Here is a 7,309-nt window from a genome sequence, read left to right as displayed (position 1 = left end):
CCCTGCGCTACCTTAGCCGATATAACGGAACGTAAGGTACCAAAACAAGGGAGCCGGGCTAACCCGACTATTGACCCAAGACATGATCCGGAGCTGATGCATATAATGTTATAAGTTCGGGGTGCCGCACTGTCGAAAGTGTTCGGACTTTTATTGCCATGTTATGGGGCTCAATAAAAAGCCCCTGGCAAACTGATCGTACCAAAGTGTACGGATCCAACATTAAATAAATATTCAAGGGAAAATATGAAGATAGTAATAAGAAGCTGACGCTGTGTACTATTTCCCATTGTTATTTGGATAATACGGCAAGGCGTATGTGTACAATTAATGCATTAAGCAGAAACAAATAGGACTATTTGACATGTCCTATCCAAGGGCATGTTGCATGCGGGTATGTAAAAACATGTATAACGATCATTGAAAGAGACCACCTGGGTATTCCCTTGTGTGCAAAGCCTCTTGCCTCCTTGGTGTTCCCCCCAGTGATGAGTCCGGTAGTCCGGTTCTCTGAAGGGGTTGCCCGAAAGTAGGGTCCTGAAAAGAAAGAAAGGAGAAGGGTGTGCGGGCCTCGTGGAGACTAAACCGCAATGTGAGCTACATCATCGACTCGCCGCCGCCTATGCCCATGGTATTTTGAGTACGTAGTTGTGTACGCGTGGCACAAATGCCTCCTCAATGGGGCTGGGGCGGAGGCCGGATTGCTAATCGAGCTCTTGGCGTGCCTGACCATCCTGCTGCGGGGTGCTCCGGACTCGCTTGACGGTGTTCGGGGTTGTTATTGCCGAATGGGCTGTCTGTCGAAGAAGGCTATTTTGTACTTCTGCCGCAAGGGCCGCAGTGTGCTCTTCCGTACGGAGGGAGCGGTCTGTGTTTCCATTGACTGTTATAACCTCACGGGGTCCTGGCATCTTGAGCTTAAGGTATGCATAGTGCGGTACCACATTGAATCGAGCGAACGCAGTTCGTCCCAGTAGTGCATGATAGCCACTACGAAAAGGGACGATATCGAAGATTAATTCCTTGCTTTGGAAATTATCCGGAGATCCGAAGACCACTTCCAGTGTTATTGAGGCTGTACAGCGGGCCTCTACCCCTGGAATTACACCTTTAAAGGTGGTTTTGGTTGGTTTGATCTGTGAGGGATCGATGCCCATTTTGCACATTGTGTCCTGATAGAGCAGGTTCAGGCTACTGCCACCGTCCATAAGGACTCGCGTGAGATGGAATCCGTCGATGATTGGGTCAAGGACCAATGCGGCTGAGCCGCCGTGATAGATGCTGGTATGATGGTCCCTACGATCAAAGGTGATCGGACAGGATGACCATGGGTTAAACTTTGGGGCGACTGGCTCCATCGCATAGACGTCCCTAAGTGCACACTTTCGTTCCCGTTTGGGGATGTGGGTGGCATAGATCATGATTACCGTTTTCACCTGGGGGGGATTTCTTCTGTCCCCTAGTGTTCGGACGCTGAGACTCCTCGTCGTCATCGATGTGCAGCCCCTTGTCCTTGTTTTCGGCATTCAACTTGCCGGCCTGTTTGAACACCCAACAATCTCTGTTAGTGTGATTGGCTGGTTTGTCGGGGGTGCCGTGAATCTGGCACGAGCAGTCGAGTATGCGGTCCAGACTGGACGATCCCGAATTGTTTCTTTTGAACGGTTTTTTATGCTTACCGGATTTAGAGTTGCTGAATCCGGCATTGACTGCCGTATCTTCGGCATTGTCGCCATTGTTCCTACGCTTATGTCTATTGTGCCGTGGTTTTCCGTTACTGTCATGGACATCTGAAGTGCCGGAGTTTCCTGGCATGGTGTTACTGCGAGCCAGCCAGCTGTACTCGCCCGCACAAAAGTGGGTCATGAGTGTCGTGAGGGCCGCCATGGACTTCGGTTTTTCTTGGCCGAGGTGTTGGGCGAGCCACTCGTCGCGGATATTATGCTTAAAGGCCGCCAGGGCCTCGGCGTCCGGACAGTCGACAATTTGGTTCTTTTTAGTTAGGAACCGAGTCCAGAATTTTCTGGCTGACTCTCCGGGCTGTTGGGTAATGTGACTTAAGTCATCAGCATCCGGTGGTCGCACATAGGTGCCTTGGAAGTTTTCGAGGAATGCGTCCTCAAGGTTTTCCCAACTGCCGATGGAGTTCGCTGGCAGGCTATTCAGCCAATGTCTGGCTGGCCCTTTAAGCTTGAGGGGGAGATACTTGATGGCATGTAGATCATCACCACGAGCCATGTGAATGTGGAGAAGGAAATCTTCAATCCACACCACGGGGTCTGTTGTGTCATCGCATGACTCGATGTTGACAGGTTTAAACCCTTCTGGGAATTCATGATCCATTACTTCATCAGTGAAGCAGAGGGGGTGTGCGGCGCCTCTGTGTCAGGCTATGTCACGACGCAGTCCGACTAAGTCTGGTCGGTTATGTTCGGCCCAGCCGGATTAATTATTAGTGTATCTGGCATGACGGTCATCGTCATGTACTGTGGCGCGCCCCCGTGATCCGTAGATCGATCTTGGTTGTCTTGCGTTGTTTTCCAATATGTCTTGCAGGTCCTGCGTATTGCCCCGGGCCGTAGTCAACTGGCGTGGGGGTGCGGGCTGGTATGTCGTTTTATCCCGGCCACGAGGTGGCCGGTCAGCCTCGTCTTGTGCTGGTAGTGCAGGCTCTACGACCTCTTCCTCTAGCTGAGGTAGCAACTTATGTTTTGGGTAACCCTTGGTGGGGGGCTCGAGTCCGTATTCCTCGGCCGCCAGGACCTCAGTCCATTTGTTTGCGAGCAGATCTTGATCAGCTTGGAGCTGCTGCTACTTCTTTTTCAGGCTTCTTGCAGTGGCTATAAGCCGGCGCTTAAAGCGCTCCTGCTCTATGGGATCCTCCGGTACGCCGAATTCGTCGTCACCGAGGCTCACCTCGTCTTCGGAGGGAGGCATATAGTTGTCGTCCTCCAAGTATCTGTCCGTCGCCTGTTCATCTGGGCTGACCTTCCCGTGTTCTTGTTCGGCCTGCTCGAAGGTAGGCTGATCAGCATTGTATTCCTCTTTGGCGCCATCTGGATTGTTTTCTTCTCCAGTGCCGGTGTTGCTGTGGCGGGGCTTAGAGCAGCGCCGATGACGCACATGCTTTGATTTCTTCCCTGAGGGGTTATCTTATGTTGCCTCATCGCCATTGTTTTCTTTGGGGGTGTCCACCATGTACATATCATATGAAGAGGTGGTAGTCCAGCGCCCTGTGGGCGGTGGTTCCTGTTCTTCTCCAGCATCATCGTCTATACCGTCGATGTCTTCGGAGTCGAAGTTAAGCACATCGGTCAAATCATTGACCGTGGCTATGAAGTGGGTGGTGGGTGGGTAACGAATTTCTTTGTCGCCTGCTTCCCACTCGAGTCGAACATAGTTCGGCCAGGACTCTCCTGACAGAGAGAGAGACCTTAATGAATTTAGCACATCGGCAAAGGAGGAGTGCTGAAAGATATCCGCGGCGGTGAACTCCATTATTGGAGCCCATTCGGACTTGATGTGCCCGGGCACTCGCAGTTCAGAACCCATGTCCGGACACAGGTCCGGGGGTTCGATGACACAGATCCCTTTAATGACGGAGTCTGTGTTCGGCTCTACCGCCGAAGAGTATGCGGCCTCCGTGGCGGGGTCCATCCACCCGTCCTCGGTCAACGCGGTCTGCCCCGGATTTAGGTCCGGAGCGGCTGCAGGGGAGATATCCGAAATATTGTCCGATAGCAGATTTAAGTCATGCTCGTCGTGACTGTTCGATACTCCCGATGCAGGCCCGAATCCATCAAAGATCAAGTCTCCGCGGATATCGGTCGTGTAATTCAAGTTCCCAAACCTGACCTGATGGCCAGGGGCGTAGCTGTCGATCTGCTCCAGATGGCCAAGCGAGTTGGCCCGCAGTGCGAAGCCGCCGAACACGAAGATTTGTCCAGGGAGAAAAGTCTCACCCTGGACTGCATTGTTGAAGGTTGGGGGAGCCATCGAGCCTTACAGCGACGACACAGAGGAACTCTCAATGAAAGCACCAATGTCGGTGTCAAAACCGGCGGATCTCGGGTAGGGGGTCCCGAACTGCGCGTCTAAGGCTAATGGTTACAGGAGACTGGGGACACGATGTTTTACCCAGGTTCGGGCCCTCTCGATGGAGGTAATACCCTACTTCCTGCTTGATTGATCTTGATGATATGAGTATTACAAGAGTTGATCTACCACGAGATCGTAGAGGCTAAACCCTAGAAGCTAGCCTATGGTATGATTGTTGTTCTACGGACTAAACCCTCCGGTTTATATAGACACCGGAGGGGGCTAGGGTTACACAGAGTCGGTTACATAGAAGGAGATCTACATCCGAATCGCCAAGCTTGCCTTCCACGCAAAGGAGAGTCCCATCCGGACATGGGACGAAGTCTTCAATCTTGTATCTTCATAGTCCAACAGTCCGGCCAAAGTACATAGTCCGGCTGTCCGGATATTCCCCTATCCAGGAATCCCTCAGTAACCCCTCTGGCTCCTTGAACACATCCACAAATTCTTCCAAAACTGCTTGGATATCTGGCGGAATGGTGGTGTTGTCGCTGTCCTCGCTGGTGGTTGTGTAGATCAGCGCCATATGAGTGATGGCCCTTGTGTTGCACAGTTGTTGAAGTTGAAGAGCGTTGATGACAGTGCAAGTTGAAGAAGTTGCCTCATGCCTGCGGAGACGGATCGGGCCCGCGAACGACGGGATCTCGATGAGCTTCGCGCGCCAGTCGACGGTCATGGGACTGTGCTCCTCGAGCCAGTCCATGCCCAAGATTGCGTCGTAGGTGCCGAGAGCTAGCACCTTCATGTCCGTTGTGAATTGGCGGCCTTGGGAGCACCATTGGCACTGGGGCACGCTGGCAGAGCAGGCGAGCGCTCCTCCGTCTGCCATGCGCACCTGGTACGCGCGTGGAAGTGGTTGGACGCCCTGGATTGTTGCCACGAGCCGCTCGTTGACGAACGACGTGGTGCTGCCGGAGTCCACCAGCATCAACACCTCGTTCCCTTGGATCCACGCCCGCAGCTGTAACGCCTTGCTCGAGACGCCCCCCTGCCAGGACCGGTTTGGAGATGGCCATGACCACTTCGTCTCGGACTGCCTCAGGTTCTGTTGGCGCTGTAGTTGCGTCAATGCCGAAGAGCTCCAGAAGTTCTTTGACGACGTGGAGTTGGACTGCCATAGGACAGACATGGTCGGGTCCTCAGCGCTCGCCGCACATGAAACACAATCCGCGCGCTCGTCGGTAGTCGCGCAGAGCCTTGAGCTTGGAGGCGTCGGCTCGTGCGGCGTCTGTGCCGCGATGATCCACAGTTGGTGCTGGCGGTGTCGCATGCGTTGGAGGAGGAGGTAGGGGAAGCGGCATGCTGGGCCGCGGTGACACGTCGGGTGGACGTGTGGGCGCGGGGCGCTGCATCTCCGCATGCGCGTTGTCGGCCACTTCCTCCTGAAGCAGCGCCAGAGCATAGGTTGTATCCAAATCAGGCACCATGACCACCGTTCGGATATCCACTCGCAATCCTTCCACAAAACGTGTGAGAAAATAAAACGGGTGAATTGAGTCTGAATAATAGCTTAAATGATTAATGATCAATTCAAATCGCTCAATAAAATCCGCTATAGTAGATCTCTGCTTAATAGTATAGAATTGGCGGATGAGCAACTGGTGACGATCACGACCGAATCGTGTAGTCAACAGGGCAAAAAAGGATTCCCAATCGAAGCTATTGAGCCTCTTTTGGACAGATTGTAACCAAATGGCTGCAACCCCTGAAAAGTTGAGGGCGGCCTTGGGAACCCAAAAAGTTTTGTTGATGCCAAACATGGAAAAGTACTGCTCGCACATCGTCTTCCACATGTTCGGGTTCTCGCCCGAGAACTGAGGAAACGAGATGGAAGGATGGGCTTGTCCCAACCCAGCAAGCATATGACTAGCATGTGCAAAAGGAGAGGACAAGAGTTCGATCTGATCGTTGGCCGGGAGTGGCGGCGGCATCTGGAATGACACTGCTGGCCTCCCCCGTTGCAAATGGAAGTCGCAGTGGTCCTGTTATGGTGCTGCTAGAAGGAGGGCGTGAGAGGGCCGACCGGGGGCCTTTTTGCCCACGGCCGGGCAAGAGGGAAGGGATTTCCTTCTTAATTCTTGCTTGATTAGATTGATACATCTCCTCTCTTTATATAGAGAGGTTTACTTGACTCCCAAGCAAGGCTTACTTGACCCCTAAGCAAACGACCCTTATCTCTAATTAACCCTAAGACTAATGGGCCTATTACGTACTCTAACACTACACCCCACCTGGACATGCAACTTGTCCTCGAGCTGCAGCCTAACCAACTTATAACCATGACTCGATGCAACACAAACCTAACACCTAAAAACAAGCCTTTTACATCTCGGCTTGTTTTATTATTCTCAACCTGAAATGGACTGGGACGCTTTATTTTGGACCCCTTAACAAAAAGTGGACACCATCCGCACGTCGGATGTGCACGTGTACGGCCACCTGGATCCCATGGACACCACCTGGACAAAAGGAGTGCATGTGTATGACCACCTGGAAGTGGTCGCAAGAGTGACCAGCAGAGGCACCCTCGAGGTGGCCGGTGGCGGAATGCAGTGGTGCTACGCGGTGCATTGCTGTCGGTGACACCATGCCTTCTCCCTGCCGGACGGCTATTGGTTTGCACTGCACAAGGAAGAGTGGAGGGCTTGTGATGGAGAATGACAAGGAGGGGTGCGCCCCACCAACCGCCGATGTCGCAGACTTTGAGGTCGCTGCCCGCGGGGAAAACAGCATGCCCGCCGCCCGTGGGGGAAACTGCATGCCCAAGATCCCCGATGCAGCGGATGAGATCGAGGTCCTTTGCGCAGCGAAGGGCAACTTGGAGGAGCGGCAGCTGCAGACCACGCATCTCCCGCACACGCCGACGCGCTAGGAGGCCGCGCGCAGCAGCCTGCAGCCTCACCGCCGCCGACACGTGGTGGGTAGCGATCCAAGATGGAAACGATGACGACGATGGCGGGGACTGGACTTGGTGAAGTGGGACTTCGCCGGTGCGGTCGATGCGGGACCGGAGCTGACCGGCAGTGGCTGCTGCGTCGGAGCGCTGGGCGCGGCGAAGGCCGCCAGGAGCGGCGGCTGCCATTGCAGCCAGGGCTGGGCGGTGGTGGCGATGGATGGCAGCTGCAGCGGCTGCTGCAGTGGCACGGCGAGCGCGGCGAAGGCCGCCTGGTGCTGCGGCTGCCACGGCAGCCACAACGGCGCAGGGGCGGCG

This window comes from Triticum dicoccoides, chromosome 2B (genome assembly GCF_002162155.2).
Source record: "Triticum dicoccoides isolate Atlit2015 ecotype Zavitan chromosome 2B, WEW_v2.0, whole genome shotgun sequence".
Classification (NCBI taxonomy): domain Eukaryota; kingdom Viridiplantae; phylum Streptophyta; class Magnoliopsida; order Poales; family Poaceae; genus Triticum; species Triticum dicoccoides.
This window is presented reverse-complemented; position numbering follows the sequence as displayed.